Consider the following 13,711-nt stretch of genomic DNA (forward strand, 5'->3'; position numbering starts at 1 on the left):
TGTATTTTACCAGTGAATATTTTTGTGGTGAATATTCTGCCTCGGAAATTATTCAACTTGGAAAACTGTCCATCCATCCATTTTCTTCCGCTTTATCCAGAGTCGGGTCGCGGGGGCAGCAGCTCAAGCAAAGCCGCCCAGACCTCCCGATCCACACACACAGCTCCTCCGGGGGAACCCCAAGGCGTTCCCAAGCCAGCCGAGAGATGTACTCCCTCCAGCGTCTCCTGGGTCTTCCCCGGGGCCTCCTCCCAATGGGACATGCCCGGAACACCTCTCCAGCGAGGCGTCCAGGGGGCATCCGGAAAAGATGCCCAAGCCACCTCAACTGACTCCTTTCGACGTGGAGGAGCAGCGGCTTGACTCCGAGCTCCTCCCGAGTGACCGAGCTACTCACCCTATCTCTAAGGGAGCGCACAGCCACCCTGCAGAGGAAACTCATCTCGGCCGCTTGTACTCGCGATCTCGTTCTTTCGGTCATGAGCCAAATCTCATAACCATAGGTGAGGATCGGAACGTAGATCGATCGGTAAATCGAGAGCTTTGCCCCCCTAATCAGCTCTCTCTTCACCACGACGGTCCGATACAGCGATCGCATCACTGCAGATGCTGCACCGATCCGTCTATCGATCTCACGCTCCATCCGTCCCTCACTCATGAACAAGACCCCGAGATACTTAAACTCCTCCACTTGAGGCAAGGACACTCCACCGACCTGAAGAGGGCAAAGCACCTTTTTCCGGTCGAGAACCATGGCCTCGGATTTGGAAGTGCTGATTTTCATCCTGGATGCTTCACACTCGGCTGCAAACCGCCCCAGTGCACGCTGAAGGTCCTGATTTGACGAAGCCAACAGAACCACATCATCCGCAAACAACAGAGATGAGATTCTGTGGTTCCCAAACCAGACCCCCTCTACACCCTGGCTGCGCATAGAAATTCTCTCCATAAAGATAATGAACAGAACCGGTGACAAAGGGCAGCCCTGGCGGAGGCCAACGTGCACTGGAAACAGGTTTGACTTACCGGCAATGCGAACCAAGCTCCTGCTCCTGATGGAGCGTGTAGAGCTGGTCCAGTGTGCCGCGACCAGGACGAAAACCACACAGCTCCTCCTGAATCTGAGGTTCGACCATCGGTCGAATTCTCCTCTCCAGTACTCTGGAATAGACCTTACCGGGGAGGCTGAGGAGTGTGATCCCCCTATAGTTGGAACACACCCTCCGGTCCCCCTTCTTAAACAGAGGGACCACCACCCCGGTCTGCCAATCCAGAGGCACTGTCCCCGATCGCCATGCAATGTTGCAGAGGTGTGTCAACCAAGACAGTCCCACACCATCCAGAGACTTAAGGTACTCAGGACGGATTTCATTCACCCCAGGAGCCTTGCCACCGAGGAGCTTTCTAACCACCTCGGTGACTTCGGCCTGGGTAATGGATGAGTCTGCCTCTGAGTCCCCAGTCTCTGCTTCCTCTTCAGAAGACGTGACGCTGGGATTGATGAGAACTTCGAAGTACTCCTTCCACCGCCCGACAACATCCCCAGTCAGGGTCAACAGCTCCCCACCCGCACCGTAAACAGTGCTGGTGGAGAGCTGCTTCCGCCTCCTGAGGTGTCGGACGGTTTGCCAGAATCTTTTCGAGGCCGTCCGATAGTCCTCCTCCATGGCCTCCCCGAACTCCTCCCAGACCCGAGTTTTTGCCTCTGTGACCGCACCGGCTGCGGCGTGCTTGGCCTGTCGGTACCCGTCAGCTGCCTCTGGGGTCCCGCCTACCAGCAAAGATAAGTAGGACTCCTTCTTCAGCTTGACGGCATCCAATCGGTACAAGACTTTTTCTCCTTCCTTACTATTCAACTTCTTGTACAGCTCGCAATATGCCTTTTCCTTTGCTTTTGCCACTTCTCTTCTCGCCTTACGCCGCATCTCCTTGTACTCCTGTCTACTTTCTTCATCTCTCCGACTATCCCAAAACATTTTCGCCAACCTCTTTCTCCTTATGCTTTCCTGGACCTCTTCATTCCACCACCAAGTCTCCTTGTCTTCCTTCCACTGTCCAGATGTCATACCCAGTACTGCCCTAGCTGTCTCCCTCACCACATCTGCAGTACTTTTCCAGTTGTCCAAAACTGCTTCCCCTCCAACTAGTTCTTCTCTCACCTGCTCGCTAAATTTCACACAACAGTCTTCCTCCTTCAGCTTCCACCATCTGATCCTTTGTTGAGCTCTCACTCTCTTCTTCTTCTTTACCTCTAAAGTCATCCTACAAACAACCATCCTATGCTGTCTAGTGACACTCTCTCCTGCTACCACCTTACAGTCTGTGATTTCTTTTAGCTTGCATCTCCTATAAAGAATGTAGTCCACCTGTGTGCACCTTCCTCCACTCTTTATATTTTACCCTGTGCTCGTTTCTCGGAAAATGCTGCAGGCCTTAATTTAGGAAATTACGCATGATCCGACTAGTCAACTAATCGCAAAAATAATCGTTGACTAGTCGACTATCAAAATAGTCATTTGTGGCAGCCCTACTGAGCAGTCCGATTTAGGATCCACTCTGCTCACCCTGAACAGGGAGGCGGCTAGAAAAGGTGCCCTAAACATAGTCAGCTTCCCGTTAACCTGTCTGGGTGACCATGTCTAGAGGGTCACCAGGTGTACGGGAGAAAGACAAAAACACAAGTAATGAAATTTAGTACATAGAACATACAAACATTCATGGACAACACAAATTCGGGCCAACCAGACAGTAAACAGCTCTCATCTCACATGAACTCCTGAAACTTGACCTCAACATCACTGTCTTCAGTGTAATAACAGTAGGAGAAGGACAGCTACGGGATGACCAAAGAGGCTGTACTTTCTTTTGGAAAGTGCATGCTGAGGAGAAATGATGAATCCATGGTGTCGGTTTTACCATACAGAACTTTCTCCCTGCAAAACCGACTGAACTCCTGCTGGGTGTCAGTGAACTTCTGATGACTTCTGTCTGTTGATGCTTATGCACCAACACACCAACACCAACCAGGAAGAGACAGAAACTGAATTTGACAAGATAATGCCCTGCGATAGACTGGCGTCATGTCCAGAGTGTACCCTACATAAGCTCCAACCCCCACCCCATGACTGTTGTACACACAGTCTAAAACACGTGTAAAAAAGCAGCGATGCAATTTTAATCAACGATCATCTTCACCACACAGCTTCAGTGAAAGAGTAAAGTGTGAAAAACTGATTCAGAAAGTTTTCCATCCAGGATTTCATCATTAAAAGAGCAAATTTACTTCTTTTACTGCTCATTTGGGGCAGAATCTGGCCGTGCCGGCAGGATTTTGCTGGCTTGATCCATTTCAAGGTTCACCGAAAGTAATCAGAATGTTCCGGATGCAGTCAGACTGTGGTACGACTGCCCTTCAACCGCCGTTCAAAAATTCTCCAGTTAGAATCCAGCACAACAGTGGTATGCATGTTCTCTACATTCATGCTGGCCTTGTTGGTAGTTAACTTGCCAGTTAGTTAAGTGCCACATGTACATTCATACGGCATTTGTGCTCATTCGTGCTCCAGTGTGACGGGGAGGACGGTCAAGACATTCAGCCAGGATTCCACATGCTCAAACAATTCATACGGCCCCTCGAACACAGCCTCAATTACTTGAATTGCATACGAATTGCCGTAATTATGCTGTACCGCATCTGTACGGCAGTCAGAATGAGGCACCACTGCAACTCGATTGCTGTTCAAATGTTTTCCAATACAAACGCAACATGAATGTAGAATGCATGTGCTCTGGCCGCACAAATGTGCTGAGTGCTGTAACGATAGTGTATAATGCATTCGAGTGCAGCTCAAATTTGTATGACTGTTGTTCAAATCTTCATTCGTACGGCATTTGGACTCATTCATGCTCTAGTATCACGGGGGTATAACCAAATACCTTTCCTATCAAAAGGCTGGTCTTTTCCACCAAAAGATAAAGGGGAAATCATGGTTTTTCTTTTCCCATTGTAAATGCTCCAAGCAGAGAGAAGAAAAGTGAGGAAAACTACCCATTCCCGCGCGCTGGAGAAAGCGCGTTACCATAATAATTCAGGAAAATGCCTGGTGAAATTTATTAATCATTATTCAGGTTTTACTGGGTCTATCAACAAAATTTAAAAACTGGTATGTAGGTAGAAGTCTGCATTTTCAACAAACATTCAAACTGAAACTGAAAGTGTGCTGAATTTGATGGGAGAATCTCTTAATTCGATCATGTGACTGACGCATATTCACATTGAATGACTCCAGAGGATTAAAGTGTCTGAATAGAACAGGGATGAACTCATGGCTATTTCATTCAAAAGCAGTTATTGATCTGTGTGTGAAGAGTCTGCATTGGTCCTTTTAAAAGTGGAGAAAAACACCCTTAAACACATCAGACTGTAGGTTTAAACACAAATATGACATGTACCCACCGTTAGGTTGACAAGCTCGACCAAATTACTCCAGTAATGGCGGACTACCAGGCCGACAGACACCCATCCTTTTCGCTGAGTGTGTTCTCTCCTGTGGCGGTCCCTGAACTGCTCCACGAACATGATGCCACTCCCTCTCCCCCACCACCACCACCACACACACTAATACCACTGTCGTCACTATAACATGAACGTATATTTCTGTCAGTGAGGACAAGTCAAGTACTGATGAATATGTATTTTAAGATGTGCCAGCCAGATCACGCACAAATGAAATATGATGAACGGTTGATCAGTCAGTCAGTGGGTCCACAAAATTTATGCAACTCCTTCAAAACTACTAAATATTCATCTCTGGAGTTTGGGATAAATACACGTGCGGACCAGTGAACCACCTATTCTGGGCCATAGGGTTGAGTATCAAGAACCAGTTCTTTTCGAGAATCGTTAAGAAATGATTCGATCCACTGACATCAATAGCCTTTTTGCTTAACGATTCCCTTATCGGTCCATCAGAGCGGTGTCATGATTCTCAGGAGAGCTGGGCACAGCAGGAGGCAGGAGGCACAATGCAGACTCCTAAGCAGGTGGTAGGATATAAAGGCTTTATTGAAAATACTGGCAGAGGGTCTGGTACAGAAAAAGGCGGTCAGCAAGGCGAAGGTACAGAGGCAGGTGTAAAGCAAGAGCACTGTCAAAATACAGGCTGAGGCCAGAGCACGGCAATCAAAGTTACAAGAGCTAAGACAAAAGGTGAGGTCGAGAAAAACAGGCACAGTCGGCAACAAGGAACTATGGCTAGGAACAAAGAACTATGGTACGTGAGCTGGAATGGAGATAGGAACACCAACGATCAAACAAGTGAAAAGAAAAGTAGTAGGCCTTAAATACACAGTGGTTTAATTAGGATGCGAATTGAAGCAGGTGTGGTGGACTAATAAAGAGGAGAGGCAACCATGTGAGACAAGAGAGTGCTGTAACAGGTGGATGAGGATATGACAAACAAAACGAGGTGTGGTCAACAGAGATGAGGATTTACTAGTGAAAGGCAAGAGAGTGCAGTGGCAGGTGGATGAGGAGATGACAAAGAAATTGAGGCGTGGTCAACAGAGACTGGGGGTGAACACGAGAACCAAGATGAGGAGAGACAGACAAGAGAGTGCAGTGACAGCATGGACATGACTAGAAACCATAAACAATACTAAACTAACAAGACAGAGAAGAACAACTCGAACCAAAGGCTGCATGGAATATCCACAAGAACAGATTAATCCTTAACAATAAATAGAAAAGAAAGCAATAAGAAAATCAAAAACTGAAACTAGAATGGAACTGATATGCAGCGAGGTGTAAAACACAAAATATAATCAACGGCTGCAATGAACAACGTGACAAATAAAACCTGTGACAAAAAGCAATCATGATCAAAAATCAAAGACCGTGGATCAAAGATTAAACTAAACAAGAATGGAACTCAACATGTGGCTGAAGTGTGACGAACAGAAAACAACCAGCTGTGACAAAGCAAAATAAACAAGTGATCAAAAAAGCAGACAACAGAATTAAAAAAAGACAGAAAACATAACTGTCCAGGGCTGAGCAGGGGCAAGTCACGACAAGCGGCCATTGTTTTTGAGGGTGTTTGTCAGAAAAATGATCATTTCTCTATGTTGATTACAGACCCTGCAGCAGGTCTGCAATCAACCGCTTCTGTAATGGCTCCGCTTTGAAGCTTGACCCAATGAAGCAGTGCTCCGACCCACTGCTTCAATTAGTTCTTTGCTTCACTGCTTTTCAGAAGCGGCGAGTCTGTTTCTTAAACTCTCCCAAAGCCCAGGGCTGTGAAATGAAAATTGTGAAATCCGAGGAAAATTTGCAGGGAGCCGGGGTCTAGGCCCTGTGGGGCCCCAGAAACCAAATTAATTTTGTATCTAATGACACATTTTCGCCATCTCTTGGAAGAAAAAAACTAAAAAGAAGTACATATTTAAATGATTCAACCTTTCATTTGAACCGCCAATGATAATGTTGAAATAACAGAACATGACGTGGAAGTAGGACCTGGAATGATTTTCCTTTTAATAGTAAACAAAATTATGCATTAACTCAGAACAATTAAAATTCATGAAGACTGAAAAGACTGTTACAGCATTTCAAAAACCACAGCTAAAGATTGGAGAATATTTTGAAAATCATGGTAATATATCAATATATCAACATAACACTGTTATTTCTACCTGGTTCTTGTATGTAAAATTCTGCCCCTTACCAAAAACCAAACCATTGCATTCCTCATTTTGAGTTTATTCAAGGTCACGTTAGAAACCAGGCCTGGGAACCTCACCGACAGTGTCCATCTTGTGAAAGGCCCCTAAAATGAGTCATACAACACTTTTTATACCTTGTGGGTGTTAACATGGGTGTGGTTTAGTCTCACATTTCTAATGTTACTGGCTCTCACCAACAGGGGGAGCTCTCCCTGTGTCTGAAACCTGGACACATGATAGAGTAAAACTCAGAACTTCCAAACAAATAACACAAATGCTTAATAGCTAACATAAAACAAAGAATTAGCACAGATATTATCTAACAACATACTGTAACAAAAAAGCCACATATTCTTGTGTAAATTCCTGTAAATTCACTCAAAGCCAGTGTCTTTTTCCCATGAAAAAAGTCTATATTAATAAAAACTCATTTATTCTTGTGTAAAGTCATGTAAATCCATTCAAAGCCACGTCTCGTTTTCCAATGAAAGAAATTCTAGATTAATGAAAAAAGTAACATAATCTTGTCTAAAATCCTGTTTGAAGAGCACAATATTTATTTTCCTGAAAGAGAAAAATTCTTACTATGTTTCCTGATGGTACAGTTTGCTTTTTTCGTTTATCATTCAGGTGTGTTCATGAAGCCAGCGACAATTCAAAGGATTGTTGTCCTTATCAAACATTTTCAATCCATCTTTCTCACCATCTTGTGTCTGCCCAACGTCACTCTGTGACACAGACATGCTGCAAAATTCTTCTTTTAAAACATGAGAGCTCTTGAAAGCCATTTAAAGATGTCAATCATGACTAACTTTTGTGCGGATTAAAGTCACTAACTGGGACTCTTGTCTTGTTGTGAGCAACAAACGAGAATCATCCTCCGTTCTGTTCACACAGCTAAAAAGGCCACGCTGCCAAGTCACCTTGGAGTCCGGTCGGAATTAATAACTTCAAAGCGAATCATGGTTTTAAGGGCATTTTCACGGTATGGTAGAACGCTGGGGTTGCACCGAAATTGGCCTTATATTTCCAGTATCTAAACATATTAGGTAAAATGTCATATATGGATAAATACATTATAGAATGAAGTACCTGTAAATAAAAAAATAACAAACAAAAACTATTTGTTTATCTTGAAAATATATCAAGCAGTTGAATTTTGGGCAGAAATGACTTTCGCATTTGAAAAATCACAGTTTTCCAAGTTCCCCCCCTCTAGCTGCCACCTTATCGTGGTGGGGGAGTGTGCGTACCCGGATGATCCTAGGAGCTATGTTGTCGGGGGCTTTGTGCTCCCTGTAGGGTCTCCCAAGGCAAACAGGTCCTAGGTGACAGGTCAGACTAAGGGCAGTTCAGAACCTCCATGACCAGTAAAAAATCAAGGACCGAGACGTCGCCTGCTGGTCGGGCCTTAGCCCATGGGGCCCGGCCGGGCTCAGCCCGAAAGAGCGACGTGGGCCCGCCCTCCTGTGGGTTCGCCACCTGCAGAGGGGGCATTGGGGGTTGGGTGCAGAGAGGATTGGGTGGCGGTCGAGGGCGGGTGGCCCGGCAGCCCGGTCCATGCTCACAGCCCCTGGCTGTTGGGACGTGGAATGTCACCTCGCTGGGGGGGAAGGAGCCTGAGTTTGTGCGGGAGGTTGAGAGATACCGACTAGAGATAGTCGGGCTCACCTCCACGCACAGCTTGGGCTCTGGTACCCAACTCCTGGAGAGGGGCTGGACGCTTCATTTTTCTGGCGTTGCCCACGGGGAGAGGCGGAGAGCTGGGGTCGCATTGCTTATTGCTCCCCAGCTCAGTCGCCATGTGTTAGGGTTCACTCCGGTGAACGAGAGGGTCGCGTCCCTACGCCTTCGGGTTGGGGACAGGTCTATCACCGTTGTCTCGGCCTATGGACCGAGCGGCAGTGCAGAGTACCCGACCTTCCTTGAGTCCCTGGGAGGGGTACTAGATAGCGCTCCGACTGGGGACTCCATTGTTCTCCTGGGGGATTTCAACGCCCACGTGTGGCCGCTCATAGCTGTGGTCACAAGGTCTCTGGTGCCTGTCGCGGCGGCAATCCCCGAACCCGGTGGTGGACACCGGAAGTAAAGGGGTCTGAGGACCTACTGCAGCCTTCATCCACCTTTACAGTTCTGTGACAAGCCATCATCTCCACTGCCTGATCCACCATTGAGGACTTCTTGTTTCACTAGAGCCCTGTTAGCTGTCTTGTGTTCAGGGTTCCTGTTGGGCCTTCATGGTTACCGTGGTGGTCATGAGGCACACAAGGTCCCCACTGTATTTCACACAACAGGCAATCCTCAACTTGATTTGTTACCCAAGTATCATGACATGGACAAGGTTTTGGACTTTGACACCTGGTCTCTTATTTTACTGCTGAGAATTTGGAAGTAATGTTTTTGTATAAAACACATTGTAGTTGATTAGATAAATGCGACAACAGCCATGAAAGAACCTAAATAGAGAATGCCAAAATCATATCAAAGTCTTCTGAACAGCATGCAGTGGTCTATAGTGTAATTCTAGGCCTAGTGAACAACACTACAACCCACAGACCAACGATTAAAAGTGGAGGTGAGCTTCCTAGGAAGCTGTTTGGTGGTACAGACTGTAGGAATTAAATTTTTAATATCTGTGTTTTTTCTGGGTTTCCTGTACTGCTCGGGTAAGGATTTAGCCAAATGTCCGAGGCACAATTTGAGTCTGGTGACAGTGAGAGATCATGGTTCACAAAAGTCAAGGTGCAAATGACAAGTTCCAAAAGGTTTGAGAGTGAATGATAAAGAGCTGTTCTTAAATTGAAACTGTGGAGGTCCCTTGTTCCTGCAGGTGGATATGTGATCCCAAACTCCCAGGCTGACAGTTTCACAGGCTGAGGCTGAGATGGTGGACAGAGACAGGCAGTGGTCAGCCAACAAGCAGACAGGCAAGAGTCCAAGTGCTGAAGCAAAGGCATAGGTCAGGGACAGGCAGATGTCCGATAACAGGAAAGCAAACACGGTGCAAAAATGCTGTGTGACTTGACTCATAATGTTGTAAGATAATCTGTTGGAGGAGTGTCAGGATCTGGCTAAGTGGAGCAGGGTAGTTAGTCACAGATTGATATAATTAGGAAGGAGCCTGAGAAATAGCAGGCTGAGAGAGAGCCAGATGTAACATATAGTCAGGGGTGCACATAACTGGTACTCATGGTGCTCATGTGTGCTAAAAATCATTGATGCACAGCAGACATTTTTCTTACAATGAAGTGCTTCCTTTGTGTTTTCTGGTGTGCATCATTTATTTTTAGCATGCACAAGCACCATGAGTACCAGTTATGTGCATGCCTGCATATAGTATCAAAAACTGCGCTGAGGTCCAGCAGCAGTAGCCGCAGCAGGGAAGTGTTTTCTGAATCCAAGCAAGCAGAAGGTCATTTGTCACTTTTGTGAGTGCATGTTCCTAGGCATTAATAAGCCTAAATAACATGACCCACTCTTGTGAATATATTCTCTGGTTTATAGACGTTGTTATTGTGTTTGTTTTATGTAAACATACCAGAAGCTCAGGTTGTGTGAGCTACGATCGTTTCCTGTTCATGTCATTCTGGGGGAAAGTGAAGTTTGCTCTTTAACGTCCTGCTTATTGTCCTTTACAACACTGTTGGTCATCTTTGTGCCAGAGTAATATATATAAGATGTCTGAAATTCGTTTTGCCTTTATTTATTTCACACAGATTAAACGTAGCAGACACGGATTATTTGGAAATTTGTTTCAGCAAAATCTCAGTGTCCTTACTGCCATCTACTGGCCAGTAGATGGCCAGTGTTCATTCGCCCTGTTGAGATATCCCATAATCCTTTGCGTGCCAGAGAATTGTTGCTGCCTCTTAATAACGTGAGGAAAAGCATAAAAATGTACATTTTGGTTGTATAATGTTCATTCTCTGTGCTGTTTAGACTGCAGCAACTCTTAAGGTGCCAAATTGGTTATTAGGGCCGGTGTTCTGTTGAGATGAGGTGCATCGTCGAGATGAGGTTCCTCGCTAACTGCATATGTGTGCACTGAAAAAATTACTTGACGAAGTTTGCTTATTTTGATGGGCAAGTAAATGTATAAATTGTTCATCCAAACGCAGTAATGTATAAAATCTATTCACTATAAAACGATAAGTATTTTTAACCTGGAGTTAGCTTATTTTGACAGGCAAAATATACGAGGTCTGTCCAAAAAGTAACGGACCTTTTTATTTTTTTCAAAAACTATATGGATTTGAATCATGTGTGATTGCATCAGCCAAGCTTGAACCTTCGTGCGCATGCGTGAGTTTTTTCACGCCTGTCGGTTGCGTCATTCGCCTGTGAGCAGACGTGCGAAATCCTCCGCACATCTACGTGCTGAAACAACCAGATCATTTTGATCTGGTTGTTTGAAGGCTTTGTTGATCCGGGACGTCGTCTGACTTACACAAAAATGGCAGGAGACGTGGACATCAGTACTTTTTCAGCACATTCCACTGTTACAGGAGTTTTTTTTCATGGAAAGAAAAGCGGACGGATGCGCCACGGAGACGTTCATGGCGCGGCACAAAACCACCTCCGTGTTGGTCTCACAGGATGGCTTTGAGATGGCTTTCAGATGGCTGTCGGTGGGTTTTCAGTCGTGTGACTAACCGAGAAATTGTGGATGAGCCTGGACATGCCAGAACATGTCCTGTGAGGCTTCATCACGGCATTGCTTTGTGCCATGCGGCTCCATCGCGACACGCGGAATTCCTCCCCACGTCCGTCTCAATGTGGCGAAAAAGTGCTGATGTCCACGTCTTCCACAATTCCTGTGCTAGTCAGAGGACGTCCCGGATAAAACACAGCGTCCAGTTTAGAAATTAACGGCACATTCCGCTGTTACAGGAGTGTTTGTCATGGAAAGAGGAGCGGAGGAATTCTGTGCGTCGGGATGGAGCTGCATGGCGCAAAGCAACGCCGTGATGAAGCCTCACAGGACATGTCGACGTTCACCTCATCTTGACGGGACACCGGCACTGCTTAGGACATTTCAGTGTTAAGGACACAAAGCGCTGAAGTGTTTCAGGTGTTAGTTTGTCCTTTTCTTCCTGCAAACACATATTAATATGTGCAACAGTACGGGGTTGTCGTTGCAATTTTCTTTCATAAATCTTCACACAGTCTCTACTGGGGACAGGTCAGGACTGCAGGCGGGCCAGTCCAGTACCAGGACTCTACTTTCTGCAGTCAAATGTGTGCGAGAGCTGGTTTTGCATTGTCTTGTTAAAAAATGCATGATGTTGATTGGTAACGTTTGACATTACCTGTATTAGCAGATATCTGTGCTTTTTGAAATTTTTATTTTATTTTATTCGATTTGTATGATTTTTTTGCATTTTTAATATCATCTCAACTTTTACTGATTTTGACTTGTAGAATATTGACAGTTCTTTCCAAATTTAAAGCTGGAAGGTTTTGGTTCATGTAGACTTTTTATCCCCTGCTGGCTGAAGGCCCGAAGAGGCACTTTCAAGGCACTTTCTGTCCATCTAGGCCTGGGCAATTTATCTATTTTATTGATTAATTTTATTTTTTGGTTGCAGACAATTTAAAAAATAAAATATTTGAGTTTTTCTCCTCTTTTTTGTCCCCAGGATTTTCCTTAGCTCCCCCCCTCCCCGTCCTGTTTTCTTCACACAATAACAAACATAGCTACCGCTAAGGAAGAGCAAGTTAATGGTTTTGGATAACTGCGACAGATGTGGAACAAGTGACTGCACCCTGCAAAGTTTGTGTAAAGCCAGACAATGGAACAATGGCATAGTGCATTATATTTTTTTAATCTAGCCAGGCTATTTGTGCTGAATGGACCGCTGCCTCCTCCGCCGGCAGCCAGCAGAGCCACAGCATCTCTCAGTGAAAGAACAAAAACTCTGTCAAAAGTCTTCCAGTAAAAACAGCTCCTTCTGCCTGCTTTAGCTACTGACTGACTCATTAAGGCTTTATTTTACAGATGAAAGCCTTCATGTTTCCAAAGTTTGCTCAAATAAGCCGCAAAGACGGTGAGAGAGTGACGAGTCTCTCCTTCACACACAGAGAGAGAGACAGAGAGAGAGCGAGGAGAGAGAGACAGAGAGAGAGAGAGAGACAGAGAGAGAGAGATTTGAGATTTAAAAACACCTTTATTCACAACAGGTAAAGTACATCATTTACATTGGTGACATAGGCTTCTGAGTTTTTTTTTTTTTTGTTTGTTTTTTTTCCGTCCCCCCCCCAGGCATCAGAAATGAAGCACCAAGCTCCCAGTCCGTACAGATGAAAGAACATCATTCCTACACCACATTGTCCGAAAGGTGTCCATGTTATCAGTCAGAGCATAAAACTGGAATTCCACCCTAATCCGGGCCGCCAAGAGTCCCTTCAGCATAAGCTCAGGGTCCACCAACCCCAGAGCCAAAACACAGTTTTTCCGAGTCTTCCAGATGGCCAGCTTGGCAAGTCCACAAAGCAGGTTAATCAACACATGCAAATCCCTGGAGTGTGCGCGATATTTTGGACAAAAAATAAACAATTCCATAGTGAACGGCAACCCCAACCCGCGAAACCACCTCCCCAGCAACCCAAACAGCCCTCCCAAGCGATGACACTGTGCAAAAACATGGTAAATAGTTTCCCTGAGCGGACAGAATGGACAAACCCCATCCACCCCTGGATCCAGGTGTGCCAGATACCCGTTCGTAGCCAAAAGCCCATGCACAATCCTCCACTGAAGATCCCCTGTACGTTTGTCGACCGGAGGTTTGTACAGGCTACGCCAGCACCCCACAGGAGACATGGCGGCACCAAAAAACCCCGACCACTTCAACGCCGCCAACCCTGCCAACGAGCGTAAGTGTAACACCTTAACACAGGCAAAGTAGAGTGCCTTTTTGCCAATACCCTCAAACTCTCCCAAAACAGGTGACCTGAAAGATAGGAGAGCCCCCTGCTCCTCCTGCCACCC

General features: G+C 45.7%; 1 long non-coding RNA gene across 1 annotated transcript in view; it reads left to right on the forward strand.

Annotated features, from left to right (window-relative positions):
• The first annotated feature begins 330 nt into the window (after positions 1 to 330).
• LOC117509731 overlaps positions 331 to 13,711 on the forward strand; it is a 13,688-nt gene continuing 307 nt past the window's right edge. The window contains exons 1-3 of the long non-coding RNA XR_004560482.1: positions 331 to 343; positions 2,362 to 2,368; positions 6,137 to 6,148. This is a non-coding gene — a long non-coding RNA (uncharacterized LOC117509731). The remainder of the gene's footprint in view (positions 344 to 2,361; positions 2,369 to 6,136; positions 6,149 to 13,711) is intronic.

Source organism: Thalassophryne amazonica, chromosome 5 (assembly GCF_902500255.1).
Source record: "Thalassophryne amazonica chromosome 5, fThaAma1.1, whole genome shotgun sequence".
Lineage (NCBI taxonomy): Eukaryota > Metazoa > Chordata > Actinopteri > Batrachoidiformes > Batrachoididae > Thalassophryne > Thalassophryne amazonica.